Below are 17,625 nucleotides of genomic sequence, written 5' to 3' on the forward strand. Positions count from 1 at the left end.
AAAGACCATCTAAAGAAGTTTGATTTCTACTTTCAAACCCAAGATTAAAACCTAAGGTGAAAAAAAGTAAAATAATTCACATCACAGGAAGTAAAATATTTAGAAATTATACAACTTGAGAGAAACAAAGTTAAAAAGATCTTTAGTATGGTGTGATATCCAAACTTTGGACAATTTTTTGAAATCCTTATAACATTTTTAATGGACTATATATTTCCTGGGAAAACTGAGTCTGTCTTTTAAAGCCTTAATTACAAACAATTTAAGAAAGAGGGAAAAGTGGTACAGCGACACAGTGACAGAACATTTTAGATGATAAAACTGAGACCTCAGAAATTTTAAAATAATAGTAGAGAGAATATTTTGTATCAGCATGACAAATATGTACCTTTTAAGATAATTTTTACATTCAGAACATACTTTCCATTCTATTCCAAAGAAATATTTCTGGTTCCTTGTTTGGTTATGATTTTACTTTTAATGTAAAACAAAGGCTTTATTAAGTTCCGACAGTCTTGTGCAAGCAGAAAAATTATTAATTGTATATTTCAATAAAAGAAAAGTTTTTCTTCAGGCCTTAAACCTTGCAGTATAAACTGTGCAAACACAAAAACATATAATCTGAAAATTGTTTCCTGGGAAACAAATTCATACAGCAAAAAACATCATATTGTGAAATTACTAAATCTGTGCATTATTTTGTAAGCAATGTTTAGTTGAATTTGCCTTCTGGCCCCCTAGCTGCATAGGATTAGATAATTGTAATTGACATAATCAGCAATGAAAAATTTTTACATTAATCCCTATTCCTAATACTCTACATTTAATGCAATGATTTGGGGTTTTTTTGTGAAAGTTTCCCAATGTGTTATATTGTCCCTGACATTTAGTTCTTCTGTATTTTATCACTAGATTATTATCTAATGAGGGCAATGTCCCGTTGTAGTGTAATATTACACCTAACACCCTTCATTTTATGTCCAGAGTTATTCACATATTTTGCTCATTGTTGTCGTCTGAAAATTCTTTATATTGCAGCTGTTTGAATAAATATGGCATATTACATCAACCACAAGATTTCCTCCACTGCTCTGAGAAATCTAATGTTGTAGCTCTTGGGCATTTGAGTCATTAAGGGAATTTTCATGTTCAGTGCCCTGCGACAGATTCAGCCTTGCATAATTCAAAACAACTTCACACCACTTACAGTAAATGGTCCATGCAGGAATGTTTGCTTTTCTTATCTGTCCTTTCCCCTTCCTCACAGATAATTTTTAAACCATTTTTTAATTATCTTTCCTCAATTAATGGCAAAAAGTTAAAATTACATCAACTGACTATCAAAAAAGTGACAAATTGTTAGAAACTGGAAAGTACAGAAAATTAAATTTATCTGCCAGTGTTCTGCAAATAACTGATTTCCATGCTATCACCTCCATTCTTCACAAACATCAAGTAGGAAGGCCTCTTACACCAAGTGAAGTCCCACCACAATCAGTTTGGGAGTCCTGAATCAGAAGATGTAGATTTTGTCCTTGATCATATAGAGCGAAAAAAATTCTGAATACTCTTTGTATTAAGATTTATTGGAAGAGTTGAAATGAAAACTTTAGTCTGATTAGTAAGAGAAAAGTATTGCTAAAAGGGCATCCAAAAGGGAAGGAGGATATGAGACATCTCAAAACAGGAAATTAAATACAGTGATAAAAGGTACAACATGAAGTATAGATTAGCTGAACTATGCACAGCTTTAAAAAAACAAGTCAATAACAAATCAGAGTTTGTTTAGAATTAAAGTTATTTTAAAGAAATTAATTAAATCTGTTACTGCTCAGTAATGCCATTACTCATAGTAATGCAGGGACTAGTATGCACTGAATCATGCTGAAAAATGTAATTCAGCAAGGCTTTTCTTTATCTAACAGCATGTGGCTGTAAAGAAAACTTAGAAGTTGGACTTTCCTTTTGTTCACTCATTATCTCCTTTATATTTCCTTAAATTTCACTTTGAAATAAAAACAATTTAAAGAAAATAAAAAATCTAGTGGTTCAGAAATGAATGCAGCTATTAATTGAGCAAATAAAATAATCAACCACGTCAATTTTCCACTTTAATTTTTTATATTTTTACTTAGACCTAAAAAAAAATTTTAAATAAATTTCATGTACAATCCTTTGCACAAACACAAGTGCTAGATCAGAAATAATGTTATAAAGGTTGTTGTAACTATAGATAAATCTGCAGACAATACTGTAATACCTCCCCTAATTTACAGACTGAATTAAGCAGACAAAATGTCTTATTAAATAGTCTCTATTTTGTCTCTGAATTTTGATTTATCTCAAGTTTCTACACCTTATTTCCACTGCTACTTCTAGCATAAATATCTGAAAAGTGGAAAATTTTCTAGATCTGAGCTATCATTATGAAGGAAGAAAAAGGAAAATAAGATTAAAACCAGGAAATTCCAAATCAATTGGTGAATCATTATCTGTAAGAAAGACTTGGAAATGTTCTAAAGGGCTCAGAAAAACACCTGAAAAAACAGTTTTCCACAGGATTTCTACACAGGTAGGGAAACCATGCTTAATTACACAGCATACTTTGAAAGTATTTCTGGTTCTGTAGATAAGAAAAATCCACCAGATTCTGTAAAGTTACTCTTTTAAAATGCATCTGAAAAAATTTCATGCACCAAATGAACAGTTAACACAAATATTACTGCATGTGGGAAAATGAACAGAAAGAGTATATATTCTAGTGTATGTACCATCATTTTTAAAAATTCCTTTAATATAAGGTCATATAACATAAAACAATAAACTGTGGATATTCTCTTCCACTCAGTTACTACTCTCCATTGTTTAATAGTTTAAAAGTGAAGGTAATATTCTAGGAGGAACTTACATTTTTAATTGGTTAGAAAAGCTAAAATGCTCTCTTTGAGTTAAAAAAAAATAAAATCTTCCATTTCATTAACTATTTCCGCAAGTAAGATATGAATGATCACATTCCATTACATTGTCTCTTATTTCTGTATTTTATAGTGAACTCCAGTGAGTGAACTTTCTCCAGTTTATTTATTCAAAGTTTGCTATGTTTCTGTAAATATATAAACATATAGCCTCCATTTCATGTGTCCTTTTGTAGTGTGGAGGGAAAGGCAGACAGGGTGTTGCCATGTTAAGGAAATTTCCCTTCCCAGAACCTTCTCTGGCAGTCTCTCTCACACCACTGTAGCTGAGACTAGACTCCTTTACAGCATCACCCCACACCTTGCACAGTCCATTTCAAAACCAGCTCGACCCCAGATTTCCCATAGCAGAGTATCTGGTGTCCATATCCTTAAAATAATGTAATCATGGTACAATAACAAAACAGCAACTTGAGCTGGGGGCCTCCTGGGAGGGACTCTAAGAAAAGGAATCCCTGGGCTTTTATACCCTCAGTCTGTGCATTGAAGATCTCGCTCTTCCAGCTGAGTGTCCAGTCACCTGGCTGGTGCCAGAAGTCCCAGCTCACCTTTTTCTGCAAAGGGTCACTGGTTCACCTGCTCTTGCCTGGGGCTCCCAGCCCCCAGAGCTGAACCTGCAGCTCACTCAGCAGCTTGCAAACCAAGCTACCTACACCAAATGTATTCCTCAGCAGCCCTCTAATGCTGACCTGAACTAGTCCTTAATATTCTGCTTCATATAGTGGCAATCTAAATTAGGTTTCTCAGATTTGTATAGGATCCAGAATGGTAGTGGTTTATTCCTTAAATACAGATGTTTCTCTTTATGGCAGAGGAAATCTTAAAATAGTTACCTTACATTTGACCATTTTACATTTTACATTTTAAGATCTCCATGTTGTCCTTTATAATGGTAAGAAAATAAAATTTTAACGATATTTCAAGTTATTTTCTATAAGGTGAGCAATCCTGTAAAATGCAGGAAAGTCATGATGCATCATTCTGGTAGTGTGGTTAGAATTATGAACCCTTCTTCCCAGAAGTTGAATAGGAATTTATAAGAAAAAACAAAGAATTTTCTGAGATGCAAAAAATGCATTTATATTAATAATTCACTGTTTTTAAAAAATATAATTAATTTCTGTAAGTCATAACCAGTTTTGTTTCTGAGTTTGGACTTTTCATTTTCCCCTCATTCTTCTCAAAGCTCTGCTCCCTGAATGGATGGCAACAATGCTTATAGTCAATGAAAAAATCCGCTGTTCTTAGGCCCCTAAGAACAGAACCTTAAGCAGAAACAGTTAGAATCTGGACTAGCACAGAGGAATCCACCAGACACAGCATCCTGGGGGGCTGCTCGGTGAGAAGAATTTAACTGCAAACTTTAGCAATGTGGAATTTATGGGACTGTGCTGCGGGTCTATGGTTCAGTAGAAAACAGATAAAAGCATTGCAAAAAGGACACAGGTTTCATTTATCAAAGATTCCTAGAGTGAATGACAAATAAGTGAAAAGGTGGACACACTTCTATTCAGCTGTCAGAGGGGCCGAGTTCTGAGGAGATTCTTATCTGCTCTGGGAAAATAAGAGTGGGAAGAAAAAATCTGCTGACATCCTTTTCATTTAGTGTCCAAGAGAGTTGTGGTAAACCAGAGAGGATGGAAGAAAGATCCTTACAAATCTTCCCTTTCGGAAATTAAGAGAAAACAAGTGCTTATCTGTTCAAAAATACAGAGCATATAATCCTGATTCTCAAAATACATCTTCTTAGAGCCTGAATTCCAGTATTGACTCTTAAAAGATTTTTTTTCCATTTTAATTTTGCATTATCCTTACATTAAGGTGTACTATTGAATTAAAAACATTCCCTAAATGCAAACAAACATCAAAAGAACAACAATTTATAAGTATCTTTCTAATGGACCTCTTTCTGAACACCGTTTTGATTTAGTTCCTAAATTCCCTGTGTTTTTCCAAAATCTAGAATCTACAAAGGAAGGATCTACATTTTTCACCTACCTGTGGGGCTTCACAAAGAAACAATATCAGGTAAGTATCACTTCTTTATATCTTAATTTTCACTTTCAAAATGAAATCCTCAACTGATTTTTCTTCATCAGATTAGGTCTTACTAAACACAATATTTTGTGGTTTCATAGCACACTATGGTCTCTGTGGGACTAGATGTTGAAAAATAGAAAGACTAGAAAATACCTGCCTTTTATTTATTCGGGGCAACAAAAGAAGAAAATATAACCAAACATGGCACAGCTCATGCTTTTAGTTCTTTCAGTGACACAAACCAGATTTATACCTTTTTGTCTTTTTCTTCCCTCTTAAAAGGTGCAGTAGTCCTCAGCTTTACTGGGATTTATCTCCCATAAGTAAATTCAAAGTAGGTATTATAATGACACAAATAAAAAAGGTTTTAATTTCCCAAACTTATTAAAAATCTGTCTCTAAAAAAAAAATAAAATGTTTGAAGTTCAAATGAAAGACAATATCTGAATAAAACTAATCCCCAGGAGAATCCATGGCACCTGCCAGACACTGCAAAGGTTTTATAAATGTTGTCTTCTGCAAAGTCGACTGCAAACATCATAAGGCCTTTGGTAAATATGTATACCAGCCTTTTTGTTTGAGCAGAAATATTGAGCTTCCTGCCATTATGATTATAAAACATAGAAGATTATTTCAGATTTTTTTTCATATTTGATTAGTGGCGTCTCTCTTTTTTCTTGGGATGTAGTTTCAAATCACACACAGAGTGAAGTGTTTGAAAACAGTCTTCCTTAGTAATACAAGACTGGCAAGACAAACCATTTAGAAGTCATTCATGAGTAAACATATAGAAACACTAATGCTGGAAAAGAACAAAAATTGGCTGTCTGATTCACAATAACAGAATGACAAGGAAAAATTCTTCACTACAGGAAAATAATACTGTTTATATTGCATAATGTAAGATATTTATCTCTTTGGCAGAGGCAAAATACCACATTTTGTGTGTCTCCAATTATCTACTGATAACTGCATCAAATTAATTTTATCTGATGATTTCTTCAAGTATTGTGTTCCTAGTGCTTCCTTTTTTTTAAAAAAGAACTCCACAATAAGAAAAAAAAAATCTAATAAAAACCTGCAAGACAGAATAGAACTTGAAATAAGCATATTTAGCTTCCTTGAGATCTACTAAAGGAAGCATATAATATGGTGCTTATGCAAACATCATCAGTAAGACAGAACTTTCTACACTTACCTCATTTTGCCTTGCTGTTGTTACCATGTTACTGTTTGGACAAAAACTATATTGTCTTTTCTTCATAATACATTGCTAATTATTTATCTTTTAATGTGCTTTGAACGTGGGTACTCAGCTTATGGCCTTCAAGTACTTCAGGGATAGATTTTTTCCAGATAAAAGCATTTAAATTCTTCATTTGACCTCCTCATATCCAAACTTCACAGAGACATTTCCATCAGTATAAAATGTACAGAATTGGAGTTTTGGCCCTAACTAACATTAGGACTGTCAGAAAACATTTCAGTAACAACATTCTGAATATTAAGAAAAGAAAGGAGTGAGGGGACAGTAAGAATTTTGCTGCAGATGACACTTGCACTTGACTGCTGGCCTTAAGAACCAGACAATCTCTGCTACATCTCTCTGCCAGACATGACACAGAAGTCATCTGAGGGTAGCTCCTTCATCTCTCATTCACTGACCTCAGACATGAATTACATACAAGAGGATAAAAATATTCTGTCATGTTTTTTCTCTTTGTTTGCCTTGGCACTATAAAAATGAAAATGCTAATTACATTAAATGCCAATAGTTTCAGTTTGTTAATTCAGAAATTTACCTTTGGTACCAACTGTTGATCCACACAGAATTACACATTACTGCCATCAAGCTATCAATCCTCTGCAACGTGGTAAAAGTAAATAATGATACAATTAACAGAAACTCTGTGAAGCCCTCATAACCTTAAAAGCTGAGATTAATCTTATTGACAAGCTTATAACTTTGCCTTAAGTTGCAAAACTAGAGAAAGCTGAAACCCAAATGCATTAATTTTTATTATTTTTACAAAGTGAATGGGTCATGAAGGCTGCAAAGTGAAAATAGCCTTTTGAGAAAGAGGCATAAGACTTTTTGACAATAGACGGATATGTATAATGAATTTAGCTGCACTTGACATGTCAGTTTAGTAGATATTCTTGAGCTACTTTCACTCCTAACATTTCATCTCTGCTGATGAAATAAAGAAATCGGTGCATTGATCGATTTGAAAGATGACTGGGATTCTTATGTGGACATCAGCAGACCACATGTAAAAGGAAGCTGTGCAGGAGATACATTGTTCATGATGAAGTCATAAAATCTCTTATTAGAGAGCTGTGGTAACTGTCTATATGCCTCTATGCATTTTACATTTACATTTTACATTTTACAAAAGTGCCACAACGTTAAAACCTTGTTCTGAGTTTCCTGACATATATTACAAGGCATTTAGGTACTTGTCTCAGTTAGTTAATGCACTGAAAGACTTCTCTCTGTCTTTTCAGAAAGGGAGGTTTCCACCCTCCAGCTGAAAATATTGTTTATTTCCACTCTAAGTACTGGGGTTTTATTGTTTGGCTCTGCCCTCTGGGAGATTTACTTCTTCTTTTCAGAAAATATAAGTGGCCTGATTATCTTATATTTTGTTTTATTTATCCTGTGCTATTTTATGTAAAGAAAAAAGTGCGGTTATCCACTGAGATCCCTAGGGGTGTGAAACCTTTTCTGTTTTGAAAGACTAACAAACTTTTGTCATTGCAGTGAACACACATTAAAGTACATAAAAGAAAAGCCTTGATAATTTCTCAGGACCTTGATATAATAGAGATAGAGGCCTAGTATTTCTTAGTGACTTTTAAACACTCAAGGAGAAAAATAAGTGGTTCAAAGACAAGAACATGTATGTAGACTAGTGCTTTTCTACCTGTTTTTTTTGGGGTTTTTTTGGGCACTTATTTAAACCTTATGCTGTATAGTCATTTTATGAGACTATAAAATTTTCCTCAGTTTGTATACATGCAATTTTATTTTTTATTTAATATTTAGGTAGGATGTAGATGTGTTTTGCTCAGTTTTTAGCACATTTCAAGCTGAAATGTTCTCTTGTATCTTTTGATTTGTCTTAGAAATATAATTTACAGTTTTCTAGTAGTTTGACTAAAATAAAGAGAAAGGACTCAAAATATTATCAAATTCTAATATTAGCATATTATTTATTAATATTTTAATATTAGCGAATTATAGAACATTTAATATATAAAACAATGAAAGAATCCATAAATTTATGAACAGAATATTTGAAAATCTGCTGTATGAAGAAACAGATGAACTGAAAAATATCTACCTCTAAAGACTCAAAGATCACATAATTTGCTCCATTCATTGCTTGTATGTACATACCCTGGACCTCATATCAGAATAGAGCAGCTGAAGTAGAGGATTGTAAGAATTTTGCTGGAAATCATATGAGCATCAAGATCTCATTGCATATTAACATAGGAATACAATTTTTTATCTTGTTAAGATACGGATTCTGAAGAATGATGATACAAAAAGAGCTTTTATATGATTTAATTTACACTACTACTACTACTACTACTACTACTACTACTACTACTACTACTACTACTAATCTGTTCAACTTTTTTTTGATGAGTAATGCAGATTTAGGTACAGTGTTTCAGTCTAAAAAAACATCTTTTCATATCATTGTGTCAAAATTGTGAGGTCTTTAGCACTTCTAACTTCTTTACATATGAACCATTTTTTGTGTAATAGACTTTGTAGTTTATTTTCTTAATTCTAATTATTTTTCTTCAAGTTCATTTTAATATGCAAGTCATTTCAAAAAATATCCATCTGAAAGTCATCAATATAACATTATTTTTATTATGCTTCTTTGGAGCAGGCAGTGTGTCATAAAGACATCCATAAAAACAGTAATCTTCAAATGATCACTTACATTACAAAATTTTGATATTATATATATATGTTTAAATTTATTTTTCCTTAACTGCATTACCGCATAATAAAATTTACATTGACAACTTCAAACTTGCAAATAAAGAACATAATTATTCTCTCTTGCAACCACACTTCTGCTCACAATTCATAAGAAAAGAAATGGCCGAGGAGGTTTCCTAATCTAGATTTTTCTAAATGCTTAAGACTTTTGTCAACGATTTAGTTTTATCAGAAGAGTAATAAAGTTGAGAGGGAGAATTTTCTGTCTAATTGCTCATATTACACTTCTAGGGATCTCTTAGTACTAATATTTTTAGAGATCTAGATTGATTTCATTATAAAAACCAGATTTTATCCATTTAGTCAAGGAGTAAGCTTTAAATCAGACCAACAATTAGAATTTTTTCAGTGTCTACAATTTTCTGAAAAACTGATTTAAAGCAATAAACAAAATAATTTTATAATTGGTAATTAATCTGTTTCCAGACACTATGATTTAGACATTTTTCAAAGATACACATTATTTGCCTAGTCAATTTTTAAGGGATATTACTATTAGTCTGACAGGTTAAGAAATATTCAGTCAATGTTAAACATTTGTCATTTGACAGAACAGTACAGAATCAGTTGAAAAATAAATTTCAGTTCCTTCATTTTTATTTCTCCAGAAAAAGACAAGGCTTGGTTTTTATAAGTTCATCACTGTGTTCTCTAATACTATAAAGGTATTTTATTTACATTCATCCTTGCAAATATTAAAGAATTTATACAGACAATTAAAAACACCTTTTAGTTTGTTAGTGTGCTTTGCATTTAAGTGCAGCCCAGGATTAACATGGTGAGGTACAAGTTTGCAAAAAATATCATGCAACTTTTGTCAAAATAATGTTAGCTTAGTTCTGTAATCTCAATTTGGTCTGAACAGATATTTGTTCTAGTGATACATGTGCTGCCATGAAACAGAAATCTGGAAGTTAGTGAATCTGTTTTCACCTGGTAGTATCAATACACATGGTGCTCAGGGACATGGTTTTGTGGTGGACTTGCAGTGCTAGGTCGATCATCTTAAGACTTTAACATTTCTAACCTAAATGTTTGTATGATTCTATTCTATAATTCCAAGAACATAGCTGCAGTTTGTTATCTTGAATGGGTAAAGTATTTTACTGCCTTTTGAATCAAAATGCTTTAATTTTAGGGCATAATACTCATGTCTTCCTCTTTAATATCCCTTTTTCCTCCTATTTTGTTAGAAGTATATTGCTAGTGTGGCTTGCAACCACATGAAGTAAACTGCATGCAGTTTTCTGTCCAAAAATATGTTAATTTAGGGTAACATCAGATCCACATTTGACCTTTAAATGTGTTGTTCCTTTTTGGAACATAACAACTTTAAGGTAAGAAAATGGCATTTTTCCTTCTTGTCTTGCTTCCTCCCATTAAAATATTATTTCTGACCGCCTAGTGATCTTGGTGTATTATCAGGATACAGCTTGGAGTACTAAAGAACAGCTCCAGAACAAAAAGACATTTATTCATTGAGTATGACACAAATAACTCAGTAGGCCTGAAAGCAGCATAGCTACAATATTGAGGATTGCATGCCAAATGTCTCATAGAGTGCCCTGAAAATGTGAGTGAATGTATACTGCATTCTCACAAAACACATCAAAGGAAAGGAAAAATGAAACTCATTAATTGATGTAATAAAGATTTATGTTCAGGCAGTGAGGTGATGAAAATTAATACCACTGTGCTGAATGGAACGGAACTGTGACAATTGAAATGAATTGAAGATATACCTCAAGTGATTTCACTGGCTTTAGGAGATTGCTTTTAAACTTGGGAAAAGGAAAAACGATTCTCCCAGGAGCCAGCATAGATGATCTTTTCCTGGTATTGCTCATTCCTTTGCCCCCTTGCATCTTTTTCTGTGTGTGCAGTGAAACAAGACTCATTTTCCTGTCTAGAGAACTGTTTCTTTAGGGACTGGGATTAGTCTTTGTTCTAAAATCCAAGTCCTAATCTCCCTTAACCAAAGGCAAAATTCCAGGTGTGCTCATCTTGTCTTTTATAACTTCAGGAATATAGTAACTTTATTTTTTCCAAAAAGACTTCATGGTATCTTTAACATATAGAAATAAGGATTAGCAGCTAACATCGTAATGCAGCACCACACCACTTGGTATTCCGTATTACTAACATTGCAGAAATCCTAATAACAGTATGGGTCCTTTACTTAAAAAAATACTTTGCTGTTAAACGTTCCCTCAATTTCAAGAGTTAACAGATGCATTTCTGCTCAAGCTATGCCATTGAGTCACTGGTATTTGAACCTGTTTTTATTGGGATAAAGCAAAACTCTACAAATCAAAATAATAAAAAGTAAAACAAGACAAAAATTGGATAGGAAAATTTCTCCATTTAAAGCTCACTAAGTATGTATGTGAGAGAGAGATATAAATTGTATTTTAGGTCTATGTAATTTTTTTTCACAACTTTGTGAAAAAAAGCACTTTGTTAAAAAGCAACTTTCCAAGCACTACAGAGCTGACAACTATTTCAGGCAGAGATAAAGGAGAAGTTCAGTGATTAATAGGTAGCTTAACACATACAATTTGTTTTTTTAAGAATAACTTATTCTTTCAGTTGTCTTTTCTAGAGGAAAGTTACCTGAAGGAACAAAGTAATCTAGGAGTGTTGTCTGTTGCTGCTTAAATATTTGAGGGTAATTTACTAAAAAGTCTTAAGGCTTAAGTTCAATGTACTCAATAAAAGGTACTTCTGAAAAAAACCTCATGAAAAAGTTACTTAAATCAAGGTTAAGTCTGTATAAACAGTGCAGTGGGAGTGGCTAAGTATTTTAAAAATAAATGCATAAGAGATTTATTCTATTGACACTCAATAGAAATAGAGTAACCAGTTGTTATTATTACAAAGAAAATATACCAAAGACAAAGAATTATTTAACTTACTCTTCTCCAAGGCACATCCTGTTGTTTTGTCTCAGGACAGAGATCTAAAAAAGATTAAGAAACATTTGATATTACTGGTTGTAACAGTTGCTGTCAAATACCATGGTTTCCTTTATACACATATTTTTATTTGTTGATAGGTACAGTTAGAAAGAATTATTATTTTGCAACACTTCATACATATCTTAAAGGAACAATTAGCAAATGAAAATATAGATGCAGTTCTATTTTTCTTTCCATTAAATATGTTTCTGAATTTTCCTACAGATCTCATTATCATAAAATCATACATTGATTTGGGTTGGCAGTCACCTTAAAGATCTTGTAGTCCCAGCTGTCCCACCGTGGGCCACCTTCTACCAGCCCAGGTGGTTCAGAGCCCAATCCAGCCTGGCCTTGAACTCTTTGAAGGATGGGGCAGTCACAGCTCCTCTGGGTAGACTGTTCCAGTGCCTCACCACTCTTACTGCAAAGGATTTCACTTTAGATGATATCAGAGTGCATTTTTAATTGAAATTTTCATAAATGAATGTTTAAATTATCTCAGAAATGAAAGTATACAATGTATACTTTCAATAAATTGCATACAATTTAATATTTGTACTATGGGTCACCATTTCCAAATATATACCTCTGTAGTTCTTGAAACATATTTTCAGGCTTGAATTGGTTTGCAGATATTAATGACATTTAAAAATTAGCACAAATAAAATCTCTATAATGTAAAACACTTAAATTCACTGGTTTTGAGCCTGTATGAAACACTCTATTAAATATTAAAATTTTTTAAGAGTTTGGAGTTTTTTATTATCTATTTTTGGTAAAGTAGGACTCAAGTAATAGTAATTAGATAACAATAATCAGGGTAGGTTATGAACCTTATTCCTAGTGTTCCTTCAAAGAACATCAAAGACTCATCTGAGTCTTTGATATTGTTGGAACAAAAAACTCACCTGTAGAATTTTGGCATGCCATTATGTAATTTTGAAATATTCGTAATAAAGGATGAAAGTTTAATCAAATTGATCTGAAAATTTGCATTATATTCACATGGGATTTGACTATATGTAATACCTATACTAACATTTCTAATGTGCATATCTTGAGATATTAGTTTTTTGAAGAGGCAAAAGTTCAAAAGCCCTTTTCCTCAATTTTTCCCACCAATTTTTCTGTCAAGATGCATCCCTAGTATATGCACCCCCAGCATTAAAACTATATAGGCAATGTTCACGTAAGTATTCAAAATGCTTCTCTTCATAAAATCTTATGGTGGTTGCAAGTATGAAGGGCTGTAAAATTTAAGATAGATATATTTAGGAGGCTGAAATTTACCATGTCTTGGGTTTAGTCCTGCAATAATTAGAAATGAAGAATCTTTACTGTCCAGACAAGAGAAGATTGATTGTTTCCAGGAAGAACATGTCCCCCTGAGAACTCAGCTTCTGAGCTTGCTGACATGGTTTTCTAAAGACTTTCCCAGGAGAGTAATTGTCAACATAGATATGTGTGCATTCTTTCTGTTACACGTCTTGTGATGGGCATTTCTCATGGCCAGTGCAGTGAGAAAGTGTTATCCTGACCATCCAATCCCTGGCCATGGTCAGAAACCTATAAATCCTGGGAGGGAAAATAAACTCTCTCTTCTTTTCACCACACCTTGACCTGTGTCCGTGTCATCTATTCATCTTCAGCGGCAACAAGAACATTTCGGTTTGTGGAGCTAGAGGAAGAAACTAGTCTTAAGAAATTTGACTGTATGAGTAAACAATACTTGAAACTCATCTGGATCAAGACTTTTCAAATATACTTTTGAGAATATGGATACCTGAACAGAAATCAAGTCAATTACAGTATTTGTATAGAAATGGCATATAGTGAGTGCATTACATGACTGACTATACAGCCCATCTCTGCTCTTTACATATAATTCCCCTGCAAAAAACAAAAAAAAAGCCCCAAAAAAACCACAAAAGCAGGCAAGAAAGCAAACAAAGCAATAAAAAAATGACCAGCTATAACCAATCTAAATGCACAAATGCACATATTTTACTCTGTGTTAAAATCAGTTTGAATTTCCTTGTTTCAGAACTCACTCCGGTGAGTTATTCAAACTTGTAAACTTTGAAAGGCTAATGTTGTAATTAGCAGTGACCTTAATGTAAATTATTAATTTACTCCTTTTGAAAGTAATGGAATAATCTAAAAATTGTAACTATCTTTCACAGCTCAGCTTTAAGCAAATTGACTGATCTTGTCACTCGTCAGATTTGTTTAAATATTTTAAGCAGTTTACTGATAAATATCTATATGGAGGACATGAGAAAAAGTGTGTCATATTCTGGAATAATTCCTTCATTTTCTTTAGGGGCAGAGCTTATCTTTGAAGTCAAAGGAAAGGTCACTGAATTTTTTAGATTCAGAAGTGCATTTCTTTAATGTTAAACATCAGTGAAAACAACTAGGTCTGTTTCAAAGTGTGTAATACACAACAACTTTAAACACCACCAAATTTGTAACCAGAAGAGTTTCTTTCATATGGCAAATTCCTATTTTCCTATGTTATTCTCAGGATAATAAATATGCAAAAACACCAAACACTTATTCTTAAATGCAGTCAAACCAGTCACATCCTGTGATGGCTCATCACCATGGTGAAGTCTATTTTGCTGCCAAGTCACGTGTTTCTTTGCGAAACAGGTACTCCCTTCTGCCACCCTTCTTAATCCACTCCCCAAAATACCAATTTTTCTCTGAAATCAGAGGTACTGGGCAACAGTCCTTTGAGACTTAGTCACTGGCTTCTGGTAAGGGTTCAACTTTCCATACCATAAGTGTCAGTTTACCCTAGACCTGAAGATGATTTATGTTTTACTTGAAGAACTAATGTTTGCAAAAAGAAAGTTAGTGTTAAGAGGACTGACAGGAACCGATTAAAAAAATGCTATGCAGTGAACCTAAACAGTTCTCAAAGTTGTGTTTTTATGAATCTGTTAAAAAAAACAAATAGTTTCTTGGACGGGAATATTAGGCCACTGTGAATTAATTATTTCTTACTTTATTTACATTAATATCAATTGAAAAGAAGGTCACTGAAACTTATATGATAAAATGATAAACTGTGAATGAAGACAATGTTGGGATGTCCACCTTAATACCTCAACAGAAAAAAATTGTACTTCTGATTTCACCTGAAAAAAGACTAGACTGTGAATGAGCTACTTCATACTTCTGCTCCTTTTATGTTGTCTCAAACCAAAAACTCCAGAAGGGGATAGCAGCTTTGTTCTTTAAAGCTTTGTTCTTTAAAATACTGTCAGTATTTTTGATGATCAGTATTTTGTGGTAAGAAAAATATTTTCTTTGAATAGCACGTTTGTCATCCTCTGAACTCCAAGGCTTGCTACTTTCTCACTGTATGTCCATGATGTATTTCATTGTAGAAAAGGAAAAAAAAAGCACAAAAACAACTCTTCTGGACAGTATAGTGCTGTAGTCAAGAAATTTTTTTTCTGTTTTTTTTTAATGTATTTTCTTGATTATGTTATTAAAGATACCTAAGCCCTAAGACTTGTGAAAAACATTTCTGTATGTTGAAGATAGGTGTAGATTTTCCAGAACACTTAGTCATCTAAATCTCATCAATGTGATTTCTCAAAGGACCTATAGGTTAGATGTTCAGGTATTTGCCCAAGCAGCTAATCCCTTCTAAAATTCAGTCTGCAAGTCTTATCTCAGAGTTCAAAATTAAAGGGGTGATGCAAAGCATAGACAGATTCTAATGACATCAACAGTTATTCTGAGATTATTATGGAGGCATTTTAACCAATAGCATTTGATCCTTTTTGGACTAGGACTGATGGGAGACATGGGGTATCTGCCATTGCAACTATGGTGACATATGTGTGAATATTACTCCTGTGGGTATAAAACCACTGTGTAACAATTAACTTTATTTAAGGAATATTTCTTATTAAAGTTGCAGCTAGAGGCCTTTAATGTGGCTTTTACTATTGTGTCAACCCTAAAGTGTTAGCAGTGTGAAATATTTACTATTTGAGACAAAGAGGAAACAAACAGTGATAAAATAGAAAAATATTAATCTATCAAAATTAAACCTCTTTTGAAAATACATTCAATTACTGTCAAAGGACATGTAGTATTTAATCTTTAATATAAGAATATTTGCTTTGTATTGCTTTATTGGGAATTTCACGCTAAGAAATGTGTGGTAGTTAATTTTCTTGATCTCCTTCAAGGATCTTCTTTGCAAAGGCCAGCCAACTAGAGAATACCTAATTGCTTGCAATAGCTTGTCAATTATAGGTTAATAGACCAACTGGAAAAGTAAGAGCATTCAGAATGGGAAAGTAAATAAAATAATTATTTTTGTACCAAGTTCCTTCTATAAGGGAAGAAGAAAGCAGTATTCATTATATACTGTTGCTAAATAGCAATATAAATGATGCTATTTCAGCATAAATTTGGACATGTGTTCCTCAAATATGATAGTAGAGGGGTGAGTAAGCCCACTGGAGCATGTAGTTTGGGCCCAAATCATTGAGATTATGTACTTTTCTTTAAGTTTATGAAGAATTCTTTTACCATAAGGAAGCAGAAAATTTAAGCAACAGCGAATCTGCATGCTCATGTTATACTTGACTCCCATTCTGCTTTTATCTATATGATACAGTTATTCTTAATCATCATACTGATAATGACATAATAAATGCAATAACTCCTCATCATATACATTTTACATCATGCTTTGTAGAAGCACATCTTAACATTATTCTTTCAAAATGACTCTTATGATTACCAAAAATAGTAGTTTTACTAATGTCTTAATTAGCTAAACAGCACTAACAGATATCAATTCAATCTAGTAAACCCCAATCAGATTCGTCACTATCTCAAACCCTTTGAGCTTCACTTTGGGTGTCGAAAGAGGACTGTCATAATATAACTCAAATCAACAAATAAGCTCCACACAGCCACTTGCTCTCTCCCCTACCAATGGAGAGAGAACCTAAAAGGTAATTAAGTAGAGAATTAGTTCACTGCTACTCTTGGGCATGCAGGTTTCAGTTATCTCCAGGGGAACAGGGTCCATCATGTGCAATGGTTACTTGGATAGACAAATATCATCATTCCAAGTTCCACTCTCCCTCTTACTTCCCCCCATTTTATGTACTGACATGATGCCCCATGGTCTGGAATATCCCTTTGGTTGATGTGGTGACTTGTCCCAGCTGTGTCTCATCCCAGTCTCCCAAGAACCCTCAGTTTCCTCACCAGCATGGAAGTACAAGAAGCAGAAAATGTCTTGGTTCTGTGTACATCTTGCTCAGAAAACAACAAAAAGATCTTTATTTTTTGCGCTGTGTTGAGCACAATGCAAAACCAGCCCAATTCTATTCACAATTGCACCATATTATCAGACTGCAACTCTGACATCAACATGTCACACCGTTATACTATTACATGGATGGGAAGATAATATTAGTCTTTGATTCCTTCTTAAATTTTACCAGATAAAATATTTTCTGTGCAATACCTGCAACACTGAGTAACATAGGAGTGATATTTGTACAGATAACTCATTAATATTTATGCAGCCTCTTTATGCATCTGCTTTATAATTTTTCTCTATTACACTTATTTTATA

General features: G+C 33.2%; 1 protein-coding gene across 47 annotated transcripts in view; it reads right to left on the reverse strand.

Moving 5' to 3' along the window:
• Positions 1-17,625, reverse strand: part of PTPRD (protein tyrosine phosphatase receptor type D) — a 1,166,996-nt gene that overhangs the window by 773,627 nt on the left and 375,744 nt on the right. For all 47 annotated transcript variants that reach the window (XM_033520262.1, XM_015652791.3, XM_033520279.1 and 44 more), the window contains exon 4: positions 11,958-12,001. The gene's annotated coding sequence lies outside the window, so the exon portion shown is untranslated. The remainder of the gene's footprint in view (positions 1-11,957; positions 12,002-17,625) is intronic.

Source organism: Parus major, chromosome Z, assembly GCF_001522545.3.
Source record: "Parus major isolate Abel chromosome Z, Parus_major1.1, whole genome shotgun sequence".
Taxonomy (NCBI): domain Eukaryota; kingdom Metazoa; phylum Chordata; class Aves; order Passeriformes; family Paridae; genus Parus; species Parus major.